The 15,933-nt window shown below is 47.4% G+C and overlaps 1 long non-coding RNA gene across 1 annotated transcript in view; it reads left to right on the top strand.

Annotated features, from left to right (window-relative positions):
• Positions 1–15,356, top strand: part of LOC122709027 — a 103,684-nt gene extending 88,328 nt beyond the window's left edge. Inside the window, exons 5-8 of the long non-coding RNA XR_006345393.1 lie at positions 8,469–8,528; positions 8,811–8,932; positions 11,539–11,614; positions 13,034–15,356. This is a non-coding gene — a long non-coding RNA (uncharacterized LOC122709027). The remainder of the gene's footprint in view (positions 1–8,468; positions 8,529–8,810; positions 8,933–11,538; positions 11,615–13,033) is intronic.
• The last annotated feature ends 577 nt before the right edge of the window (positions 15,357–15,933 follow it).

The raw sequence follows: 15,933 nt of genomic DNA, 5'->3' as shown, positions 1-15,933 counted from the left end.
ATTAAGGCTTCAAATGGAATTAAAGTTGGTAATCTGCTAACCTGAAAATTGAAGGATTATCCTGGATTATATGGATGGGACCAAAGTGATCGCAAGGGTCCTTAAATGTAGAAGGAGGCAGAAAGAACAGTGAGTGATTCAATGGGAGAAAGACATACCAGCTACTGCTGGCTTTGAAGGTGGAGGAAGAGGGGCCATGAGTCAAGGAACATGAGCAGCTTCTAGAAGCCAAAAAAGATAAAGGAAATGGATTCTTCCCCAGACCCTCCAGAATGAAGAGCAGCCTGGCTGACACCTTGATTTTGGCCCAGTGAGAACTGTGTCAGACATCCGACCTGCAGAACTCTAAGATACATTCACATCCTTTAAGTTTTGGGTACTTTGTTATTAATACATTAGCCAAAGAAAAGTAATACTATAAGATATTCCAGTAACAGGGATGATTAAAGTCAAGTCAAGTGGATGTGAGATGGTGGTGATATAGGAAGAACTGGCTGAGTGTCACTTGATGTGTGAAACCCCAAACTGCCACTAAATTGACAGAGAGAGAGAGAGAAATCAACCCTGGCCAACCTAAGAGAAAACACCAAATCCTTACTGAAAGTATTGTGCTAAGTCTCTCAGTCGTGTCTGACTCTGCAGCCCTGTGGATTGTAGCTGCCAGGCTCCTTTGTCCATGGAACTCTCCAGGCAGGAATACTGGAGTGGGTTGCCATTTTCTGCTCTAGGGGATCTTCTGATTCAGGGATGAAAGCCTACCACTAGCACCAGCTGGGAAGCCATTGCTTAGAAAATTAAAGAAAAAGCAGTAAAAGAGGCAAGACCAGGTTAACAGAGAACACAGTCAGGGTCATGCCACAAGAAAAGCTTGATTGATACATCACTCTTGGCACCAGGGGACACTCCCGGTCACAGTCATTACACCAGCAATTCAGCGGCTACCAGCCGGAGCAGTCTCTACCTCTTTGGGTCCCTCAAGATTCCAGGTTCCAGTGGAGAGAACCTGTGGCCAGCAAGTTAAGTGCTGCCCCCTAGTGGAAAAGAACGAAGAGACGCCCTCTGCTGGACTTGGCCTATCTCAGGGAACTGGAGGCTCCGCCTCACACCTTAACCCATCCTGTGGGAGAATGTCTCCTAGTACCAAACAGTTTCACATGCTAGATCCCCTTAAAAGGGCCTAGGGTCCCTTAACTTCAGATAATTACCATGGATGGGGGAATTCCTTGGCAGTCCAAGGGTTAGGACTTGGAACTTTCACTGCCGTGGCCTGCGTTCAATCCCTGGTCGGGGAACCAAGATCCCGGAAGAGGGACAGTAGATATAAACATAGATCGATATAAATGGGTAGATAGTTACCATGCAGTGTTCCTGCTGGAAAAGACTTTTAAGATCTATGATGCAGCACTCCTGTTTGGGAAGCCCAGTTGGAACTAGAACATGGCCTCCCAGCTCCATTTCCAGTGGTTCGCTGCCCCCCACTGCACCCTCCTCCAGCCTGCAACTAGCCTGCTCCAGGGTAGCTCCAGGGTAGCTCCAGGGAGGAGGCGGGTGTTGCCATGGCAACCGAAAATCACAGCTTTTCCAAGACTGGATGAATTTCTTGAACTGTCATATTTTTCTAAGGAGAGATGAGTAGTATTTCTATGTGATTTACTCCTTCTACCTTTGTAAACATAACTTTCAAGCGACTACATTAACAGTTCAGCAAATCATCCCTTTGCCTGGTGCTGTATATTCTTTTCTGAGAATCTGATTGCCGCAGGGACAGACAGGTTACGGAGCACCACAGCAAGGGCCTTTGGGCAGCAGGGGGCCACAGTGCCTGGGGTGAGAGGACGAAGAGGAAGCAGGAGGGAACCTGCAGCAGGCAGGGAGGGAGCTGGGACTTCTAGTGACTTCATTATTTTTCAGCAAGCTGGCCAGGCAGCACTGCATCTTGGTTGGACAGGGCAATTAAACAGCTTCCCGAGCTCCTAATGAGTTGCTTTCTTGAGATTTAAGCTGCCCTCGGAGTTTCCCAAGGGAATTTATTCTCAAAAGTGGCCTCCCCTGGATGCACCTTGTCCATTGCCACTGGGTTTGGCCAACTGGTTGGAAACTGGGAATTCTGGGTTCAGAGCCACGGCCTGTAATTTGCAAGGGGTGATCAGTTGCACAGTTCAGCCCTAACTCCAGCAATCATAATCATGCCTGCCAAAGACTCCTCCCCTTGTGGGGGCAGCTCAGGGGTCTGCTTTCTCATAAACCTCTTCTAAGATGCCCATAGAGGGTCTACCATGCTTTGCACCTAGTTCACCGGGAGTTGGATACAGCCCCAAAGGCAGGATTTATGATTGACTAGGAGCCAAAGCTCTGTTCTAGAGCAGAAGCTAAACCAACCAGACTCTCTCCTGGGGCACTGAGAGCTGCAGAAAATTGCTACTAAATATGAGCGTGAGCAGTGGAACGATTTGCTGAGAGGAGGGGAACGATGTTGGAGGGAGAGGAGTCTTCCTGAGGCATGGCTGCTTGAGGAGGTGGAGCACTTCAGTTTCCGTTGTAATCTGAAACAACCTGAGTGCATCTCTGACCCTGTGACCCAAAAGGTCCTCTTTCACACAGTCACACACACACAGAGAGAGCCAGGTGGACAATGGTACACTTCCATCTGACTGACTCACGCCAGAAGGACGCCACCTTTGCCTCACACTGAGAAGACAGATGTGTGTCTAGTTGCTCAGTTGTGTTCAAGTTTTTGTGACCCCATGGACTGTAGCCCACCAGGCTCCTCTGTCCATGGGGATTCTGCAGGCAAGAATACTGGAGTGGGTAGCCATTCCCTTCTTCAGGGGATCTTCCCAACCCAAGGATTGAACTCAGGTCTCCAGCATTGCAGGCAGATTCTTTACCGTCTGAGCCACCAGGGAAGCCGCAAGAAGACATATGGGATCTAGCAAAATTCGAGAACTGTCCCCAGTTCCTCACTTTAGTTTTACCATGAAACACGGGCAGGGTCAAAATAGCCCCCTTTTAAATACAGCAATCTTGTACATGTTTGGTTTCACCAAATTATGATTTGTTTGTTCATGGGTCCGTCTCTCCCAAGAGACTATGAGCTTACGGATTGAAACTGGGTCTTACTCATCTCTGGAAGCCTAGTGTCAATGTCCCAGTTACCTACTGCTACATAGCTATCCCAAAATGTACTCATTTAAAATAACACTCTTTTCACATCATAATTTTGTGAGTCAGGAATTTATACAGGAGTCATCTTGGTGATTCTTCTGGTATTCGCAGTCTCAACTGGGGTGACTCAGTGACATTCACCTTGCCACTGACCGGGCTGGAGAGCCCAAGACGGCTTCCCATATCACTGGTGCTGCAGTGGGATGGCTGGAAGATTGGGCTCAGCTGGGACCCCCTCTCTAGTCCCAGAAGTGTAATCAAAAGCAAACATTTCAAGAAGACACAGGCTGAAAGAAGTTCTGAAGACCTATCATTAGAAGTCCCCGAATATCATTTCAGCTGCATCTTATTAGTCAAGCACATCAGTAAGAGCAGTCCAGATTCTAGAAGGAAATTCTATACTACTTCTTGTTGAGGGACAGCATTCATGAACCGGAAGGGAAGACATTGGTGGTCATCTTCCTTACAGATGATCTACCACAGCCTAGTACAATAACCGCCAATAAATATTCAAAGGATAAATGAATTACTAGAAAACAGATTAGCCCTACTTAGTTCACACAGATGATGGAGTGGTTCAATGAATACAAAGCACATGAAAATGCTTTCCAAACCATCAAGTGCTACAAAGAAATAAAGGTTTGTCTTAAGAGAAAACTACAAAGCTTACTCTATTTACAAATGAGTGTTTGCAGGGTTCTCTCTGGGCTCTCCCTTCCCACGCAGAGATTCGTGACAGACATCACTAATCAATCACAGCTCTTGTCCACTGATGCTGTAGACAGTCTCAGAATCCTTCTCAACTCAGCATCCAGTCACCCAATACAAATTGGTCAAAGTCATCATGGGAGTTGAAACCCTCTTTACTCTCATTGTTCTTGCCTAAATTCCTACTGCTAACCCACCCCCAAAGAGTCCAGGCCCTTAGTATATTAAAACATACACACAAACTGCTCCCTTTTGTAAATAGAAAAACATAAAGTTTAAGTCCTGAAGAAGATGAAATAGCAGACACCATCACCTTCCAAAATTGGTTTTGTAATGGAAACAGAAGCTGATTAATGGCAGTGAGCTCTGCCACTATGAATTATTTTAAAAGAAATAACTGCATGCAAGAATAGTCATAAAACATTTCAAAAAGGAGAGAATCTGTCTACCTTGACAAATTTTCCCCCATGGAAGCTGCATTTCAAGGTGAGGCAAGACAAAACTTGTGCGTCTGAATGAACGCAAGTCGAGCTGGCTGACCACCATCTGCCTCCACGCTCGTCACCTACCCACTGATTCCCCCCATACCCACCCTGCTGGCTATTCAGCCTTTTGGAAAGCACATTGTGATGACTCAGCTAAAGTCCTCAAGGAAAGACAGAAAAATCCACAAAACAGCCTCTGGTTCTCACATGGCTTTCTGCCGTGTGATTGTTGATGTTACAAAGCCAGCAGCAGGTCATGCCTCCCATGGGGTGAGTGGTCCTGAAAACTGCTTCTCTTCCCTCCCCAGCCTCCAGTCCTGCCCTGTTCTCAAGTGAGAAAACAAAAGGCTGAATATCAGTGATAGAATTTGGGGAGGCCAAGTAGACAGCTGGAGGTCACAGGATTTGAAATAAGGAGATGGGTTCACGTCTCTGGAAGGTTGGGCTTCCAGTGGCTCAGCAGGTAAAGAGTCAGCCTGTGACAGTGGGGACATGGGTTTCATCCCTGGGCCAGGAAGATCCCCTTGAGAAGGGAATGGCTACCCACTCCAGTATTCTTGCCAGGAATATCCCATGGACAGACGAGTCTGGCGGGCTACGGCCCATGGGGTCACAAAGAGTCGGACACAACTGAAGCAATGCGCACCGCACGGCACAGCTCACTTATTCATCGCAGGTCAGTGTACATCCCTGAGCCCATCTGCTCACCTGTGCGACGGGCGCAGTACTAAGACTGGCCTCGAGGGAGCTGGACAGTTCAAAGGCAGTGATAGACAGGAGCCGGGAGCCCTCTCTACACGATGGGGCCAGGAGCCACCAGCAGGATATGGAACCACAAAATCAGTCAGCTTTCCATGTTAGCATCCCAGCTTTCCCAAATGTGGAAAATCCAGGTCTGTAAAGCTGCCCTCCCCGACGGAGAAGGAATCAGGCCATAGTGACTGGGATGATGCTTCATGGAGCTACGTTCCATGTCATCTGTTTAGAGACAAGCCAAGTAGAAGAGTCCTAGCTGACCCGGCTGGAACCACACCTCGAGCTTCTTCATGAAGTGTTCCCAGGGAGTCCTCTAAAGTGGGCATGAGGTGGTGTTGTTCTCCTGTTACAGATGAGGCAGCAAGGCACAGAGAGGTTAAGGAGCTTACCCGAGTTTCCCCAGATGGTAGACTCGGGATTCAAACCTATAGAATCCAGCTCCAGTGGCTTTAACCTCTAGGCTACACCACCTCCCCCAGAAGATGAGAGTGGCTGGAAAGAAGTTGGAACCAAGCAGCTCACTCAGAAAGGGGCTCTTTCCCTCCACTTCTTATACTTTGGGAGCAGTCTTTTTATTCTTATACTGCAGGGAAAATAAATGAGCCAGAGTCACAGCAAAAAACACAGTTGACATCAAGCATCCTGTGGAGTTGAAAAAAAAGCAAAAAAACAAACAAACAAAAAAGGCAGAAGGGATGATGTCATTTACCTAAATGTTTTAAAACATACAGAAAACATGATATTTTATCTAGAGATTCAGACATACACAGCAGCAGTGAGACATTCCTTAGAATGATAAACATCATCTGTAAGATTTACCTTGGGGGCAGGTGCATATTGGGTAGGGGTACCCAAAAGGCTTCAAATATATCTATAATTCTGCAAATCAGTTTCAATGGTGGGAACATGAGCATTCAGTATATCCCTATGCCTTTCTGAATGTTTGAAATAGTTCCTAATTTAAAAAATAACTTTCTACCTTAGAATACTAACATCTCAATATTGACATCTGATTCATTTGTTGCCCCTTAGTTTATATCAGCTCCCATTCCTTTGTCAGCTGATGATCAGATTGCCTTGAGCATCTGCTAATAATAACATTAATAACAACAGTAACTAACACTTATTGAGAACTTGGTATGTACCAATATGTGCTTCTCTAGTGGCTCAGACAGTAAAGAATCTGCCTGCAGTGCAGGAGACCCGAGTTCAATCCCTGAGTCAGGAAGTTCTCCCGGAGAATGGAATAGCTACCCCACTTCAGTATTCTTGCCTGGAGAATCCCATGGACAGAGAATCCAGGTGGGCTGCAGTCCATGGGGTTGCCAAGATTCGGACCCAACTGAGCAACTAACACACACACACAAACACACACACATGTACCAATTCTGTTAAATGCTTTTCAAATATCAGCTCAGTATTCCCAGCGACTTTGTAAGGTAGGGACTGTTATTAGCCCCATTTCATAGGTGAGGAAGCTCGGGCTTAAAGGAATTTGGAGTGTTTCTGTGGTTCCTCAGATAATATGCTGCAGAGCTGACGTTTGAATCCATTACAGCCTGACGCCAGAGCCTGATTTTGAACAAGGGGAGAGGCAAGTAGGAAGAATGACGTGGCCCCCAACTTCGAGGGGCTTCCGGTCCATAGTGGATGCCATGATGTCCTCATTTCCCTGAGTCACTGAAGGCGCTGCTTGCCGCAGCCCCCAGTTGAGTCCCTCTCCAGGACTTGCCCTGGGCTGAAGAGAGACAAGATGTCCAAGGTCACACCGTCTTCCAGGAGCAGCTGCCTCCCCTGTCTCGACGAGGGGGTGGAAACGCCCAGTCTTTGCCCAGCTCTGAAAGCGCTCCCATGTTAGTGCTCCTGGAGGCTGGCTGAGACCAAGGCTGCAGGGCTGCAGTTCATCTTCTCCCTCTGCCCACTCCTGCACCTGTCACTCCCCCATGAGCCCGGGCATGAGAGCATCTCCAGTAACCTTCTTGTGTACAAGAGCCTGCTTCCCAGGGAACTGGCCTGGGACCCCATCTGACAGGGCAAGAAAGGACACAGGGACAATTCCATGCTACACTGAAAGTATCCCAGGGAGAGATCAGAAGGGCCTGAGGAACTCAGAGCCTTCCTGGAGGAGGCGAAGATTCAGCGGAACTTTGAAAGGTGGGGAGAGTGAGAGTATTTCTATTTGGTCATGGAAAGGAATGAGGTTCTGACGCACGCTCCGATACCGAGAAACCTTGGGAACGTTATGCTGAGTGAAAGAAGCCAGTCACAAAAGACCACATATATGATTCCATTTATATGAAATGTCTGGAACAGGCGGATCTATTCAGAAAGGAAGTAGATTATGGGTTGTCTAGGGCTGGTAGCCTGGGGCTGAGGGGACTGGGAAGTGATGGCTAAAGCTTATCGGGTTCTTTTTAAGGTGATGAAAATGTTCTAAAATTAACTGTGAAATATTGCACATACCTGTGAATATACTAAAAAATGATTTTATCGTGCACTTTAGGTGGATTGTGTGGTATGTGAATTGTATCTCAATAAAACTTTTTTTTTTTGTTTAAGAGGAGAATGTGGAGGAGGTTGGGAGAATCGCAGATGGGCAAAACCAGAAGCAAATATGTGGAGACTTACATGAATGTGTGGGGGTGGGGGGGGGGGGGCAGTTGTGATGAGAAATAGCAAAAAACAAATGTGGCAGGAGGCTGTGGCCAAATAAGGAAAGCCAGAAGTCCCTCCAGAGAGGGAGTTTGTTTTGGAAGGTCTGGGAGTAGTGAGATGAACATGGTGCTACCTTCCCCTTCCTTCCCCTCTTTCTACATTTTGTGACTGCTTTGTAACTTTTTTTTTTTTTTTGCTCCCATTTTATTCAGACTACACGTTGCCATAATTTTAATTTAAAGAATCTCAGAGGTCTCCAAGGCTTCCGATTTCCCCATCTCAAAGGCAGCCACTTAAACTCTTTGCTTGGTGATACTTTTGCTACATCTGAAGCTGTACCATCCTGGGAAAGAGAATTAACCAGCCAACAGAGATGTCCTCAGCTTTGCTCGGAATCCCAGTTGCTCTCTCTCCTGCTAGATCAGGTCCAGAATAGCTAAGCCAAACAACTTAGAGGGGGAATCCAAGAACAGCAGCCTTCAGAGATGGGGCTGCAGAAACCCAACTGTTTAATTAAAATATGAAGTCACGGTACACTTAGCTTTTGATCAACATGCCTCTCCTGTTCCATTTTAAATCCCAGTGCTGGTGGCTCTGCCCGGCTTTGGAAGAGGTTCTGCCATCTGGTGTAGATCAGTACTGACATCCAGTGGTCACAGAGAATTCTCTGCCTGAAGCTCTCCATCTCTGTCTTCCTAGAATCCAGTGCGTGTTCACCCAAGGAAAGGAGGAGCTATGGAAGCTGACAGCTACCAATAGGTACTGTTAATTTGGAGAACGATGTGATCTGTAGCCAGAGGCCAAGCAACTCAGGCCAAGGCCTTGTCAGTTTACAAGATGCCCAGGGGTTATCTGAATGATGACTCTAGTGTCATAGGGAGAAAATGGGGCCATCACTGGCAATGCAGTAAAGACCATATAAAGTTAAAATGTTGAAGAGCCACAGGGCCTTGAAAAACACACTGGATTTTAAGTTAGAAAGCTTGGTTCAACGGACTTCCCTGGTAGTCCAGTGGCTAAGACTTTTCAGTCTTATTGCAGGGCACCTGAATTCAATCCCTGGTCAGGGAATTAGATTCCCACATGCCACAGCTAAGAGTTTAAATGCTGCAGCTAAAGATCCTGCAGGGTACAGGAAAGATCGAAGGTCCCACCTGCTGCAGGTAAGACCCAACACAGCCAAAGAAAAGGAAGCTTGGTTCAAGACCTGCTGCTCTGTGTCACCTTGAGCAAGCCCCTTAAACTCTCTGTGCTTCAGCTTCCTCCCCTTCAAAGTGAGACTGGTGCTCCCTTCTCAGCCTTCATAGTGCTGTGGTCAGTGCCAAGTGAGAATGTTCGCAGAGCATTTTGTCAGCTGCAAAATGCTGTCCAGCTGGGGCTTCTAGGATGAAATGGTGATGGACATAGTAGGGCAAACAGGAGCCGGTAAATACATGTTGAGAAGTGACTCTGGAGGTTTGGCCAAATGACAGATAACATTTCCAATTTCACTGAGGCTTTCGAGACTCAGCCTTGGACTTGCAGGGTGACCTCATCAGAAAAGGGCATTCTGCGTTTTCCCCTGGACTCAAGTCTCTGAGATAAACATTGGTGAGCAACTTCAGAGCCCATCTAACTTCAGAAATCATATATGAAACAGGTTTTTAAAAATAGAATCATAACCCAAAGGAAAAACACAAAACACCATTTCTTCTAATGTCAAAGGGAGCTGTTGTCAATGCTAATTGCACTAGTAGAATACACCCTTGTACATTTCTTTTATATTTTTTCCCTTGTTTTTCCATTTGTATTTGGACTAGGGTTTTGGCAAGGAAGACTTGTCTTCCAAAGTGGCTCTAAATGAAGTTATGAGATGACCAGAGATAGCGAAATGGGGTGTGCATAGGAGAGAAAATGTGGGGAGGTGATTTTGGAGACTCAAAGACCATTGTTCTGACTCTTTCAGTGCCACCAGATTTCATAAATTACCAGAGCAGAATTTTTTAAAGCTTAGTCCAGTCTTTCTACTTGAGCTTAATTTGAAAGAACTATAAACCAATTATCCCCTTCTTCCTTGAGGTATCAGAGGGTGTTGAACCCAAAGAAATAATTATGTTGCTGTATAAGTCTATCTGTCAAGGGAAAAAATTCTATTCTTGCCCTGTGCATGCTGCATGCTAAGTTGCTTTAGTTGCAACCCTATGGACTGTAGCCCACCAGGCTCCTCTGTCCCCAGAATTCTCCAGGCAAGGATACTGGAGTGGGTTGCCATGCCCTCCTCCAGGGGATCTTCCTGACCCAGAGATCAAACCGTGTCTCCTCCTGTTTTGCAGGTGGATTCTTTACCACTGAGCCACCCTGGAAGTCCACTGTATCCCTAGAAGGGTTGTTTTGTTCTGTTTTGTTTTTTACAGTTTATAGAATTATAGGAAGGGCTGGGAAAAAAGGTATAATTTTCAATCACACAACAGAATCAGGCCACAGGGAGCAGGTGCCTCTTCTGTTACCAGGAAACCACCTACTGAACTGGGAGGACTGGAGGCTTCCCTCCCTTTTTTTTGGTGCCTGGCAAGATCCATTCCCATGACTCTAGATCCAATTCATTGGAATGAGGCAGGTGCAGTTCCTTGAAAAGAGGGAGCAAAGCTGAGAAAGAGAATAAGGGATGCTGACAAGTCATGATAAAAATGTCCATGACACCTCACAGAGCCATTGTGCAGATCAACTGATGATGGGTACAGAGCTCCCAAAAAGCGCTCCCACAACGTGGCGTCGTTTAAAGCCTCCTGTGGGATGCTTCCTGTCGTTTGTAGACAGAGCCACTGGTAAAGCTCAGAAGTCAAGGGGCCGGGCGGCCAGCCCAGGACTGAGAGGCAGGCGTGATTGGTTTGTAACTTGTGACCAAGGATGAGTCACAAAACCTCACCAAGTTCAGTCCTAAAAGAATTAAATGATGATATGTGCCTGGCACCATGTCTAAGGCTTTAGTACCTTCCTTCCAACAGAATCATTATGGAAGAAGGATTTAGAAGCCCAATGGTGAAAGTCTTTTTCTAAAGATGTCAGCAGCTGGACAAACTGAGTAGGACCTAATTGTCGAAGGCCGGGCGGGGGGCGAAACTGATGCCAAATCAGCATTAACCTGGAAAAGTTTTAAGTTACCATCCATAGCAAAGAAATGCCAAAGGAAATGTGAGTTCAGATGGGCATTTTTTCCTTACTCAAGCCATTGTTCAGTTAATACCCTTTTTTTTTTTAAGTTGAGTCTGATATCAGTTCTATGGGTTGCAGAGACCAAAACTGGGTAGGCAGTGTGCGTGGGGATTTCTTCAACTGTTTATCCACATCCTTCATTGGCCATAGGCCCATCACTGCATGCTAGGTGTACGACCTAACAAGACAGGTTTATTATCATGGTGCCTCATGCCCCAGGTCTTCTAGGACTGGCCCCGTTTCAAATAGCCTGCCCTGCTGTCTTCAGGAGCTCACTCACTCACTCTGCATCCCATTTTGCTTTCTTCATAGCACTTCTCTTTTTTCAAAGTGTCCCTATGTGTTCATTTCTTGGCTGACTTGTTTATTTTTCTGCTGCCCCCAGTAGGCCATCAGCTGCATAAGAATAGCCCTCATCTCCCCTGCTCATTACAACATCACCAGCTCTCAAAACAGAACTGGCTCAGGGCAGGGGAGGGGGAGTGGTCACTCAGCAATATTTATTGAACGGTACTGAACTGAATCAAATGACTGAAGAGTTGTCAGACCATGTGGTTTGTTTTTCGTTTCCCAAAAGGCAGTCGCAGCACTTGAGTTTGGAACTTCACTCCCATTGGGCCTCCGTTTTATAGATGAGGAGACATCCACAGAGGGTGAGTGGTTTGTTTGACATCAGATGACAGAAGTGAGCAGCATCAGGGCTCCCAGTCCAGTGCTCCTTCTACCCTAGAGACACATGGGATGGTTAGATGCAGAATAGCAGCTCAGAGCATCGATGAGGAGGCTCCGAGGTCAGAAGCAGTTAGGGAACACTAGAAGCTGTGCTTTCTTTATTTGTTTGGTTCTGAAAGCTCTTTCTGGGAGCCTAATGTGATTTCGGTACAGATACTTCCGATTTACGGAACTCTCTTCTGATGTCATCTCCTACAGTTGCTATGATCTTTCTTAAGATCCAGAATAGGGGTTTTAAGGACAACCAGCTCCAAGCGTGTGAAATAGCTTGATACAGTTTTCTTTCTGTGAGTCAGGACACTTTGGGTTGCACGTGCCAGAAGTGCAACCAAAGTAGCTGAGACAAAAAGTTCTCTCATCCCACCACGGAGAGAGCCGCAGCGGGGCTGCAGGAATGACCGAAACCGGGAACTCCATCACCACCTCTCCTCCGCCCGTTGAGTTAATTCTTTCTCCATGCAGCCAGTTTTCTCCATGAGCTGAGAACACACTTACTCACATTTATCTCACATCTCAATGCTCCCACCTCCAAATAGTTCCAATTTTTTAAGTCTCTTTTTCCACCTTTTAAAAACTTTTTATTCTGAATTGGGTTATAGCTGATTAACAATGTGGTGACAGTTTCAGAAGAGACTCAGCCATACATATACATGTATCCATTCTCCCCCAAACTCCCCTCCCATCCGGGCTGCTACATAACATTGATCAGGGTTCCCTGCGCTATATAGTAGGTCCTTGTTGGTTATCCATTTTAAATATAGTAGGGTGTGCAAGTCCATCCCAGGCTCCCTAACTATCCCTTCCCCCACTCTCCCCCCTCCCCCCTCCCCACCCCTGGCAACCACAAGTTGGTTCTCTTACGTTTGTGAGTCTCTGTTTTGTAAGTAAGTTCTAAATGGTTCCAAGTTTTTTAATTCCCAGGTGAGACCTCTGATCTGAGTCAGGTGCCAGCACTAAGCTAATCAATTGCATGGTGCGGCACAGGCGCGAGACCACATGGCCCAGACTTGGTCCTATTTTTGTGAGTTTCCTTTAGGGAAGGGGCCCTTCTGACCTACATATCCCTGTCATGAGTATCTACCACAGTTCGGGGCCTGACAATTTTGACCACCATGTTGCCTCTTCAGTTACTTCATAGCACTATGTGGTTCATGCCCTTCATGAGTTAAAACAAAACCAAGTCCTCCAACTTTCTGCATTCCTAAGTGGTAAGACACAAACGGGTTGATTGACTCTCAAGTCCCTGCCAACTCCTACCCGTGAGTGGTTTCTGGATGGCAGTTGTTCTATTGTCCCAACATTCTCCCCAAATGTGAACATCCCTCTGCTCTATCTCCCAGCACCAGAAAACCAAGTACCCAGAGAACCTAATGGGGCTGGAGAATAAGCCTGGCTGAAGAGGATAAAACTCTGTTGCACTGTGACCAGCAGGAAGAAACTCCTGGCTTACAAAGGCAGGACTGGGCAGAGACCAGGTCTTCTAGCTCCCTGCCACCAGGCTGCCATCCCTGAGAGCTTGAAACCTCTGAGGCCTCACTGTCCTACAAGTAGATACTTGGATGTGTCCTGCCCATCTCTCCCTGCAGAGATGTGGGTGTCTCCATCCTGGTAGAGCCCAGGGTCTCCTGAAGACACAGGTCTGCATGGATATGGGAGTCAGACACATAAAAGGCTCCAGCCCCACAATGGTGCTCTGCCCTTTGCCCTGTGGTAAGGAGACAGTGAAAACCAAGGAAACCAGCAGCACTTCCCATCCACAGGGATTAGTCCTCCTAGAAGTTACTGCTGAATCTTAAAATGAAAAGAAGTGCAAGCAACCTAATGTCTCTGATGGTGGCTCTCAGGCTCAGGAAGACCTTCTGAATCTTAGAAGCGAACTGGGGGTCTGAGTCTGATGCCTCTGTAGCAGGATTTCGGGGTTTAGAAATGGATCCAGTGCTTCCCACCCCTCTCACGTGCCTGCATTTTACAGTCGTGCCTGAGATAGCTCTGTTGGGTGTATTTCTTTGGGATGTAGCACCGAACTGGGTTTAAGAAGTGTACAGCCGTTAACTGGATGACAGTTACTGCCATCTAGAGGGCAAACAAGATGTGGGGATACACACAGGAGGAATAAGGCCTCCTGAGGACCAGGGAAGAGGTGATGCTGGAGCTAGGAGTTAAGGAGCCAAGTAAAGGCATGGAGAGAGAGCATGGACAAGGTGTAGGAGCATGGGACATTCTGGAAAATTCTAGACTAGGATATAGGGTGTGAGGTCAAGGGTAAGCTTATGATCATGAATGTCCTCCGACACATTTAAGCTGTACCTTCTAAGAACTGAGCAAGCACAGACTATCTCCCAGGTGAGCTAACCATGACCAGAAAGAGGAGGGGACTTGTGAACCACACATGCCCAGAGCCGAGCACAGTTTGGGTTTCTCTGCCACCCCCAGAGGACAGTGGCCCACTCACTTACCAGCTTCCTTACCACAGTCAGCTCCCTGGAGAAGGAGAAAGATAAGAAAAGGGAAGGGCAATGTGCAGATGGTGCACTCAAGACCAGCCCAACCCAGGAGGTGACTGACAGCAGTTTGCAGGCTGGCCATGATCCATCAGCCCCAAGTTAGAGTTGCTGGTGCCAGGACAGTATTAGAAGGAGGGTGGTGTTGGCCCAGGAGACACCATGCTTTGCCAGCGAGGCTTGAAGGGCAGGGCTCAGGACCCCAGAAGGCTTATCACACCTGGACCAGAGGAAGCCCCTCCTTCACAGGCAGAGAGATTCCGCATGGAGGAAGAGTGATGGTTTGGTCAGAGTTGCCACCTGCCAATGCAAGAGACCCAGGAGACACAGGTTCGATCCCTGGGTTGGGAAGATCCTCTGGAGAAGGGAATGGCAACCCACTCCAGTGTTGGAGCCTGGAGAATCCCATGGACAGAGGAGCCTGGTGGGCTACAGTCCACAGAGTCGCAAAGAGTCGAACATGACTGGAGCAACTTCACATGTATGCATGCAAGCACTCAGGCAGCCCAGAGAGCCACCTGGCTGCTTCCTCGGCTCCTAGGAGCCACAGGGCCCCCAAGAGAAGCAGGCACAAAATCAGCAGGAGTTGGTTATAACAGCTGCGCCCTCCTGTCTGCTCTCTCTCCCTCCCCCTCCCTTTAGTAAAAGACAACTCCCCTGATTAGTTTCTGGTTGCCTGTCATTGTTACTGACTTGTCATCAATCTCAAGGTGTACTGGGATGCTTTATATTTACTTGGAGTTGCTTGCCTAGGCGTGCTGAGTTGGCAATCCTATTAGCAGAATTTTTCTTTTCATTGTGTTTGTGAAATGAAATAAAATAAACAGGCCCTGTCTCTAGGGAGCTCTGCCTGCCTCATTTCTCTGAACACTGTCAGGCTCCAGGGAGATCCTATGAGGTCTTTCGATGCGGCCAAGGATACACCTTTACCTTTGGTACTAAGAAGGCCTGGGAGGAAGGGTGGCTGGCTCCTCCAGCCAGGAAGAGAATTGTGGTGAGGAAGAGAGTCCTGACTGGCCACAGTGAAGGGGTCCTGCAACTGATCATGGCCCAAGGCTGCGATGCCAGACAGCGCAGGTAAGGCAGGGAGACAGGTCCTAGTCCCAGCTCTGCCCTTCCTACCTGGGAGCCTTGCGTGCTAAGTCATTTCAGTCGTGTCTGACTCTTTGCAGCCCTGTGGACTGTAGCCTGCCAGGCTCCTCTGTCCTTGGAATTTTCCAAGCAAGAATACTGGATTGGGTCACCATTTCCTTCTCCAGGGGATCTTCCTGACCCAGGGATCGAACCCATGTCTCTTACATCTGCTGCATTGGCAGGCAGATTCTTTACCACTAGCGCCACCTGGGAAGCCCTGGGAGCCTTAAGCATATAATTCAAGCTCTGAGTGTTGCTTTATTCATCTGCAAAGGGGGGAGAACAAGTCCTGCCTCATAAAGATTAAATGAAATGTCATACACGTAATTCCTTGGCACGATGCCTGGTGCAGACACATCCAGCGAATATTCCCATCATTCCTTTTGGAGCTTTACATTCTACAGGGCTGTATGTTAGAGCATGCTTTCTGATGGTGCAGGGAGAGGAGGGGACATTTGCTGGGTCCTTTGGAGAGAATAATAAAGGTGTGGGAAAGGCTTTGAGAAATATACATATGATTGAAATATACATATGATTAATGAGACAAGAGGGCAGTGAGCTCTCCTGAAAGCTCCAAGGAAGTGATTTATTGCCCAGAAGCAGCG

Source organism: Cervus elaphus, chromosome 15 (assembly GCF_910594005.1).
Source record: "Cervus elaphus chromosome 15, mCerEla1.1, whole genome shotgun sequence".
Taxonomy (NCBI): domain Eukaryota; kingdom Metazoa; phylum Chordata; class Mammalia; order Artiodactyla; family Cervidae; genus Cervus; species Cervus elaphus.
This window is presented reverse-complemented; position numbering and strand designations above follow the sequence as displayed.